This window comes from Cyprinodon variegatus, unplaced genomic scaffold (assembly GCF_000732505.1).
Source record: "Cyprinodon variegatus isolate N-32 unplaced genomic scaffold, C_variegatus-1.0 Scaffold21, whole genome shotgun sequence".
Taxonomy (NCBI): Eukaryota; Metazoa; Chordata; class Actinopteri; order Cyprinodontiformes; family Cyprinodontidae; genus Cyprinodon; species Cyprinodon variegatus.
Window position 1 is genome coordinate 261,815 of NW_015150474.1, and position 10,157 is coordinate 271,971.

The 10,157-nt window shown below is 38.7% G+C and overlaps 1 protein-coding gene across 1 annotated transcript in view; it reads right to left on the minus strand.

Moving 5' to 3' along the window:
- Positions 1–10,157, minus strand: part of dph6 (diphthamine biosynthesis 6) — an 82,373-nt gene that overhangs the window by 30,325 nt on the left and 41,891 nt on the right. The window lies entirely within an intron of this gene.

A 10,157-nucleotide genomic window follows, 5' to 3' on the forward strand; every position in this document is an offset into this window, starting at 1 on the left:
GAGATGGAAACCTCAGCATTTAAGTGTATAGGAAATCCACTCACACAGACCAATATCTTCTTTTTGACTCACACCACCCACTGGAACAGTCAGAACTTTACAACAACAGGTAAAGCATGTCCCTACAACAACAGAAGGGAGGCACAAAGAACAGAAACACAAAGATGCTCTTCAAACCAAACTGGGCGTTTGTCAAATCAGCAAGAAAATCCAAAAGACATGCGGCAGAACATAAGAATGAGAAGATTAAATGCAAAAACATGGCCATCCCATATGTTGCAAACACAGAATCCCATTACATTTCAAACCAAACAAGTACCTTAAACAGAGACTAGTGCAGCCTAAAGACAAAACCCCCAGACCAAATATGAGCGGAGTGTTGTATGCAGTTAAGTACAGCAAGGAACGCTCTGATCTTTATATTGGAGAAACCAAACAACCGCTCCACAGACGCATGGCCCAACACAGAAGAGAGACCTCCTCGGGACAAGACTCAGTGGTACATCTATACCTAATGGAAAAAGGAAATTCTTTTGAGGACCAGAATGTTTACATTTTGGACAAAGAAAATAGGTGGTTTGAGAGGGGTGTGAAGGAAGCCATCTATGTTCAAGAAAGAAAAACCAAGCTTAAACAGAGGGGGTGGACTCAGATTTCAGCTTTCAAAAACCTACAATGCAGCAATTGAGTTGATTCCTTCCTGCTATAATCGCAACCCCCATTACAGGGAAACAGAGGACCTCACCTCTTCAGCCAGGCCAACGATTCCCTTTAACGACCCCTCTTTCAGAGACTTAGACAGGTTTTGGGTATCACAGGGACGGACAATCTTTTCAGGTTCAATTTGTATGTTTCTAAGCCAAAACAAGGCTTTGATTTGGTCCACTCTGTAAAGCCTTGAACTCAGTTTTTTCTGACATTTTGAATTGAAAAACCTTACTGGATGGGAAACGAAACGTCTTCAAACTTGGAAACAAAGTCCAGTGGATATTTTTTATTTTATTTTTTTTACGTTTTTTAGAATGACTATGACCTGGATGACTGAGTATCTTCACCAGCATTTAGTCAGATGTTAGACCTGAGTCTTGAATCAGCTGAGTCTAACTGAATCCAAGGGGAGAAGCTGAAGTGGTGAAGGAAGGGGAAAGAGGATAGTAATTAGCCTGGGTTATAATCCTCTATCTTTTAGTGTTTCTACAGATTGTACGTATACCATGTAAATGCATTGTCCCTTTTAAATAAATAAATATAAGCACAAACTTGGTTTGCTTCCTATTCTTCTTATTCGAGTAAAGACAGCTGACCCTGTCTACAGAGATGCTACTGGGGTGATGAGCAGCAAAAGAAGGGAATCAGTGCTTGGCATGGAAAAAGCTTTGAGTTGAAGCCTGACCACTTGTCAAAACTTCTCCTAGCTCTCCCCAGACAGAGCTGCATACAACAGAGCTGCATACAATTCAGGAATCAACCAAGCCTATTCAGCTTATGTTTCCAGTGAAAAGAAAATTATTAAATAAGTAAGTTGGGGTTACTTCCCCTGCACTTCCCCTCCAAACCGCTGAGCCTTCAAGACCTAATTTTTCATCAGCTCAATTACTCGACAACTGTTCTTCTCCTCGGCCCAGCCTTTCCTCTCCTGCCTTACGCCACCCCCCCTCCTCTGTTGGAAGTGATCATTTGTTCTTTTATTAAACCTGATAACATCCCCTTGCATTGTCTGAGCGTGCTTGCTGGAGAGCCGCCCCTACTGTTTTTAGCCTCCAGCATTTCATATTATTGGTGCATTATTTCATGCATGCCCTCCTCTTTTATCAAGCACATTTGAAGTAATGTTAATAGACTAGAAAATTGAGACATTTATGAAGTATGGGCCGTGTTTATGAAAAAAATCCATAAAATATGACAAGGGAGAGGTGAGATAAAAGCAGGGTTTTAATAGATTATGGCAAACAGGGGAGAGACTTCAGATGCTGACAGGCACCTCCTCTGAGATGCCTCGTACTTTATGGGATTCATTTTGTTGTATTAGAAATGAAGTTAAATGTCCTAATTAATCTGTTCGTGCAGCACAAATACCTCCCTGAACGCAGATGCATGCGCACACAGTTTTTTAGCTAATTACTCTTCTGTGATAATTGAGGTAGATGTGGTCTCTAGATGTGGGTTGAGGAAGTTTTAGGAGATGTGGGGAGCAGGGGGGGAGTATTGCTGCATTTTGCAAGCTGGCTCTTTTTCAGCAGAACATTCAAACCATCAAACTGAAGCAAGAACTTCAGATTCTGCAATTCATCATTGTTTTGTTAGCTTACATTTATACTTAAAATGCTGAACTGTATTAGAGAAAAATGCACATACTGACTCGAACTCATTATAGGTGTTACCCCAGCTTGTAAATTTTTCCCCATTTAATGACATTAGAGACATTTTTTTGTACCCCTTTAAAAGGTGTGTTAAATGCATTAGGATAAATTCATCGTGCAGTAACTGGATCTCACACTGAATATTTTAGATCTTTCAGAGATTTGTTTAGTGCGAAAAAAAAAAACAAGACAGTTTTGTGACATTTTAAAAGGTTTAAACATAAGTAGAGGATTCCAAAAAAGTTAAAAAACAATCACCAGCATAAGTAGAGGATCTGTGACAATCACACATTAACTGTAAATTGTCCCAAGACCTTGTGTTCTCAGATGCTTCCTTCTCTTATATCTTACTCCGCAGTATTTTCCATCCAATTTTTGTCTTTAGACGTAAAGGACAATTGAGTAAGGCTGATTTTGCATCTGGTAAACCTATTGCCCCCATCCTTTTTTGTGCCATGGACCGGTTTGATGTCAAACAATATTTCACGGATCAATTTGTAGCAGATAACGAAACGATAAGCCAAGGTGTTATTTTGTCTTCATTGTGGGTTGCTTGGTCTCCAAGTGCCAAAGCAGTTTTGAAGAGCTCATCGCCTTATTAGAGAGCCACACTATGGACAGTGGACTTGGTGCATGGGAATCACCCAATGCCATAAATGCATATTTCAAGCAGGATTCCTGATAGTCTCTCAAAGTCAGCTTTATTTCTTTTGCTGGTTCCAGGATTCTGTTCTGTCCATTCAGAGGACTGTTTCCCCATCTGAAAGAAAGGTCTTGAAGGCGGTGGCCTACTATAGATTTTTTGCTGGCTTGGGGGTTTCAAACGGAAAGTATCACGTGACTTAAAGAGACATGGCCGACATACAAGAACAGTGAGTCTTAGATGGACTCAGAAAATAAATCACTTGGAAATAATGAAAGCTATTTAACATTTTTGTGCGGCCTGGTAGCAAATGACAGATAGACCAATGCGGGGCAAGGGCCCGGGGCTCACCCTGGCAAACCATTTCTGTGTTCATATGATGATATACTGTTTTGATTATTTTCATGCAAAAACAAAAAAAAAAACTATCTCAACCTATTATTTTTCATATGGAAAAATCAACTAGAATTTAATTTAAGCTCTCCTGGTATCTTTAAAAACTTCATGATGCCATCCACAATCCAATGACCTGAAGAACAAACTGCACACATAGACAGAAAAGTAGCGGCGACAGTGAAAAAAAAAACAAGTTTCACTGTTTAAGAACTGCAAAAACTAACGCAATGACCAAAACATTTTATTAACATGATAACAGGTTTTGCAGAAACTATGCAAAGAAAAACTCTTATTGACCTCAGAAACATAAAGCATGTGGGAAAAGGACCAATTTTTGTCCCCTAGAAAAATGTTTGTTTAATCCATCTGAAGGAGTAGGTTCCAGTTAATATTCACAGTTGAGTTCAGCAAACTATACATGTGAATGTTTGTGATGATAGAAAAACAAAGATATTACTTTAAAACAACTGACTGGCATGTAGACAGCATCTAGTGGTTGTCAAGCTATCCTTGTCAAGCCAAAATATAAGGAGTTGCTTTGCCTTGGCAAGGCAAGTTTATTCATACAGCACAATTTAGTACAAAGATAATTCACAGTGCGTTCCATGAATTAAACAATAAGATAAAAGGGAAATAAAATCTGAATAAAAGCAAGTATGGATAAAACATGATAAAGGAGGTAGTAAAACATATAAAACATTTGGATCAAAAACTTAAATTAATTATATCCCAGTGAACAGTTTAACTTCAACAGTCAAAGGGAGCTCTAAACAAACTTAGAAGAAATCAGGCTTTCAGCACTTTTACAGTCTTCTGGGAGTTTGTTCCAGATCAGTGGAGCATAGGAACTAAACGCTGCTTCTCCATGTTTGGTTCTAGTTCTGGGTGTACAGAGTAGACTGGAACTAGAAGACCTGAGTGGCCTGGAGGTTGATACACAGACGACAAATCTGTTATGCATTGAGGTGCTGATTAGTGATTTCCAGACAAAAAGAAGGATTTAAAAGTCTAGTCTCTGAGCTAGAGGGAGCCAGTAAAAGGACTTCATAACCGAACTGATGTGCTCTACTTTCTTAGTTCAAGTGAGAACATGGGCAGCAGCGTTTTGGATCAGCCGCAGCAGTGTGATGGACTTTTACGCAAACCTATGAATACATTGTTGCAATTATTAATTCTACTAAAGATAAATACATGAATTAGTTTTTCTAGATCCTGCTTGGACATTAGTCATTTAATCCTGCAAATGTTCTTCACGTGATAAAAGACTGACAATAACAGTCTTTATGTGCCTCTGAAGGTTCAGGTCTGAGTCCATCATGACACCAAGATTTCAGCGATTATACGTGGTTTCAGGCTGTAGTAGCTGAAGCTGTAAGCTAACTGGATATCTCCTTCTTCGGTCCAAAGATAATAACATCAGTTTGGTTTTTATTTAGTTGGGAAGTTATAGCGCATCCAAATATTGATCTGTTCTAAGCATTTAACCAACACTCTGATGGGTTCATAGTCAACAGGTGACGTTATGATGTAAAGCTGTGTCGTCTGCATAGTTATAGTTACTGACAGAAGCGTTGAGGAACCCCCCCTTTTGGTTAGGTTCTCCTTGGACACATAAAGGTATTAATTACAAATTGCAGTTTTTTAGAATCTGTAATTATCTTAAAAAAAACTAAAAATAAAAATATTTCTAAGTCACTATTATTTTCAAAGGGATTTTAAGAGGTACAAATATTTATATCATGGAGACATTTTTTTTGCATTTAAATCTGTATGTATTCTCTCTCAAGCAGACTCTCCTCTCCAGTATTGGGTGGGTAACTCAGCTCAGTTTGACCTCACAACGTCTCCTTTCAAAGGACCACACAAACTTCAATTAATTTGTTTTCAGATATTTAGCCTTCTGTAAGAAGATTATTTAAATTCCACCACCCGCCTCCATGCATTGCTTCCTCTGACACTAATAGACAGTGTCAGACCCACATCCCTGCTGATGCCTTGCAGTCCATTTTGACAATTTTCAAACCCTAATGCAAATCCAATCGGCAGCTCGCACAAGACAATCTCCCACAGTATTGACTGTCACTCGCAATTAGGAGACCACTGCAAGAAGGTTGGTAGGCACTATAGCAACCTGAGGCTGGTGCAGTCAGCTCCCTAAACGCACCCCGCAGAATGTGATCAGTGAGTATAATTTCCCAGCAAATATCCCAAGGGTGAGTCACTTGCCTTAACACTAAAGACAAGATATTTAATCAACTGATAGTCGTTCTATTCAAGCCTTTTTGGGCTATTGTGCTCACCTCTGTAAATGTGCCTCCAAAGGGAATGGAACCAAATAGACAGAATCAATTACATAAACATGAGGAAAAAATGTGCAGTTTGAGGACCTTGTTGCCAAATATGGTTTTCTTAGATGATAAACCAATCAAATTTATTTACCTACTTATATGAGTTATCTTTCCTGATTGTCGTATATTTTTTTTTTCGATAAAAACTGTAAGATTGATTGTAAAAAAAAAAAAAAAAAATTCCTTCAGAGACTGAAGGGAGTTTTAAATGCACAAAAAAGTTCATTTTAAAATATCACGCTTTGCCTGCACCATCGTTATCATTAGCTGCCGCTGTCGGGTGGCGACAATCTATGGCGACGGCGGGATATATATCTGCTCGTCTAGCGTCAATGGATGATCACTACTTTTCAAGGTGCATTGTGGGAAATTTCGAGTCCACTATTTTTTCATCCACTAGATGTTCGGACACTCATTTAAAATGGCGTAACAACTATATAATGCCCTATATAGGGATTAGGGCAGACATTCAGACATGGCCAAAGACTTAAAAAAAACTTTGATATATCACACTTTGTCAATTACAAAAAAAAATGAAACCAAAATTCATATTTAAGGGCAATTGTTATTAAATAAACTTAAACACTTTTCTCTGTCTTTGGTTTTATTTTTTGTTTCCTTCTCATCCAAACTTGGAAATTGATCACAACAATTAAAAGATAAAAGAGAAAAAGAGAAAACAGGAATCCAAAATTGAGATTTAAAGTTAGTAATTTTCAATTGCAACAGAAGTTGGACTCACTACAGGTAAGATAAAAATATAAGAGATTAAATGAAAGCCAAATAATTACACATATGATCAAAATAACTTATATTCTTAATTTTCATTTGATTAAATGTAAATGTCAAACATTTATAATCTTTGCTGGATTTATGGCAATTAAACCTTTTTTCCAACTGCTGACCAACTCCTTGCAAGTTTGCTGTTTTTGTTTTGATGATTTATCTTTGGTATTGAGCTCCAGGTTTTCAGGTTAAAAGGCCATCATACTAATCTTTAGCCCTCCCTAAACATTTTTTTAAAATCATATTTGAGTCAGGACTCTGCTTGGCTACTCCAAGATGTTCATGTTCTTTAAAATCAGAAAAAATAACAACAACAACAAATAACATTTGGTTAGATAAGGATTATCTAATAAGGATATACCAATCTGCCAGTATTAATCATTTCACATTAAACTTCATCAAAATTGAAACTGTATTTTATTTAGATGTAGTTACATTTTTTGTTCTTATATGTGGTTCATTTAATGTCTGGAATAATCAGAAACAGAGAATTACTTTGTTTTATCTTTGAGCGTTTCATTGAACAACTTAAGATTGTAAATGTCAGAGAGGTAAATTGAGGATCAACACTTACTACAAATAAACACAAAGAGAGTTAATTACATTTAACTAAATGTTAAAAATGCCTAATATCAAGTGTTCTATCAATTCATTTTCTTTTAGTTAATGACATTAAAAATAGCAAATAACTCTTAAAACTTAAAAAACAAGCAACAAATCAGGATGTGCTGCTTCGATGGATTTCTTTTACAATTTGGCAACTAATTTGATACCAAGAAACAGTATTCAGAATGTTCATTACTTATTTTTGGTAAGATATACATTCCCAAATAATTTGACATTATTATACAGCAATCGGTCACAGAAAGAACAACTTGACGGAGTGAAAAACAGACCATACATGAAATCGTAGCTTTCTTTTTTGTCCCTTGCAGCATTAAAGTAAACTGATGGACTAGTATATATCAGTGCACACTACACCGAGAGCCCCCGCAGCTTTGACATTAAAAAGGTTAACTAATTCTCTAAATCAAGTCAGATCTGAATCTGTCATCCTGCCAGACCAAGTCGACGTTGAGTCAGCTTGCCATTTCTGAGAGCTGACGCTGAGAGACATGACAAGCCAAGCAGACAGATGAGCGGACGGATGGAGTTTGAAGGTCCAGCATCCATCACATGCCAATCCGATACGCACTTCCTCCATCCTTCCACCAGCGGCGACCTTCTGTGGCAAGACTCTGCAGGGCCATTTTCTGTCAGTAGCCATGTGCTCGCTCTCAGATCATTAGAAGCGGAGGGAACAGAATGGTCCCAATATAGCAGGACAATAAACATTGTGCTTAAATCCCTACTTAGCAGAATCAACTGGTTAGCCTCCCTCTTCTAACAGAATAAAGTAAACAATTACCCAGCTCTGTTCAGCTAAAGAATCCGAAGCTCAATTTGTTCCTCCATTAAGGTTTCCTTCATTATGTAAAAAGACATCACCTCTGCATAGCTGAAGCCACTAGAGATCACTAATGAATTCTGAAACTTTTATGTCCTGAATACAACATGTGGACAGGAGACACTTTCTTTAACATCTAGTGTCAAGCCAGTTTTTCTTCCTCCGTGCTTCTCTGAGCATCAAGGAAAAGTGTCATTAAGATGGAGACAATTACAGCAGAGCTGTGATGAGACAGTGGGGGTGAGTGAGCCGCATGCTTGCTCACAGCAAGGGGCTAATTGTATCAATATGTAAAACTCGCACTGAAGAGTGGTTAATACATTTTTGATCAAATTAAGTCATTGTTAGGTGGAGGGGGGTGTACAATGAGAGACCATGCACAAGTGGTTTTAAGCTCTGAGTAAGCAAACTCCTTTCGTTGTTTGCTCAAATTACAATAAATATGAGTTACAGTTAAATGAATGAGAGATGAGACATGTTTTCTTTAGGCAGAAGTGCTTAGATGAAGCTGACTTCAATTTTATGTCTCGCTGACTTTTTATTGAGGATTTTAAGCTTTTCTGGCATGCTAAACACAAACTGAACTCTGCAGGCTACATCTCAGGAATCCAAACTGAATTTCGGCAACGCTTCGCTGAGACACGCCCGTCAAGATCCGAGCGAATAGCTGAGCCACACATGTTCTCACTCACAGATGGATTTGGCTGAAGGATCAAGGACGTGTGGAGGAGATGGACACTATCCTTGTTGACAGTACCTTGACAAGCGTAATCCTATATAATACACACTGGGTAAACACAACACCAAGCCAACCATACAACCGCGACCCACACTTCCTCTGCTTGGCCTTTGAATTTCACATTCTTTAAGGGGTTGAGACAAAGACAGAGACAAATACTTGCTGCTTCACAAACAAGTACAAAGAGTAGGTACACATTAGCATACATACATAATTACATGGAAAGATAAAACTAGTCAAAAAGAAAAATCCCAAAATAAGCATGCTGGACATTGTGTGGTATAGTGGTAGAGCTGATGTGCCACAAAGGGATGCCATCAGTCCTTGACATATCTCTAGGTCAGAGGTCCTCAGCTATGGTCTCCAGGAGCCACGGCCCTGCATATTTAAGATGTGTATCTGCTTTGCCATACCTGAACTTACTCTATCACCTCCTCAGCAGGCATCATGTTTGGTCACAAATTCCATATACCGTACTATGCTTATAAATCTAAAGGTGCAGCTGTAAATTAATTGTTTCCACCAGAAAAACCAGAAAGTCAAAAAAATGTTTTCTCTGTAAATCAAATTATTGGTATTGGTAAAAAAAACAAAAAAAAAATTACACCTTCCTTTCTGTTGCAGAAAAAAAAGCTTCCAGGTTCGATTCCTGGCTTGGGATTTTTCTGCATGGAGTTTGCATGTTCTTCCCGTGCATGCCGTTATTTCCGGGTACTCCGGCTTCCTTTGACGAGTCCAAAAACACGACTGTTAGGTTAACTGGCATCTCTAAATTGTCCTCTGGTGTGAGTGTGTGTGTGAATGGTTGTATGTTTTTCTGCTCCCCTGCAACAGACCGGCGACCTGTCCAGGGTGTACCTCACCTTTCGCCCATAAACTGCCGGAGACGGGCACTGGCCCCACCCTAACCCAACCAAATAAGCAGGAGAAGACGGATGGATGGATGGAATAAAATTTTGCTGTGACTTTAAACATCCATGTATGAATTTTGACAGCAGTGTCTATATCCTAGCTGATTGCTAAGTGGTCAAAGCTATGTCAATCAAAACTTTAGCAATTAACTGGATGATTTGTATTTTCCACTTCTGCTTATTACCTGTACATGCTGATTCTCACATCCTTCATACTTATTTCCATTCATTTCAAACGGAGCTACAGGACAATGAAGCTAGATCGGTCTCAATTTTCACAAATACACCTATGTGATTCATACATGCACAGGACAAGATTCACACATGCACTAAAAAAATCCACACACACATAGAAGTGGCTCAGTGGTTAGCACACACGACCCGATGTAGGGTTTAGTCCTCGACATGGGTGATGCGGGTTCAAATCCGGCCTGTGGTCCTCTGCCGCATGTCTCCCCCCCCTCTGATACCCCCTTTCCTGTCAGCCTACTGTCACTACTACTGCCTCTAGTGCCGTAAAAACTCAA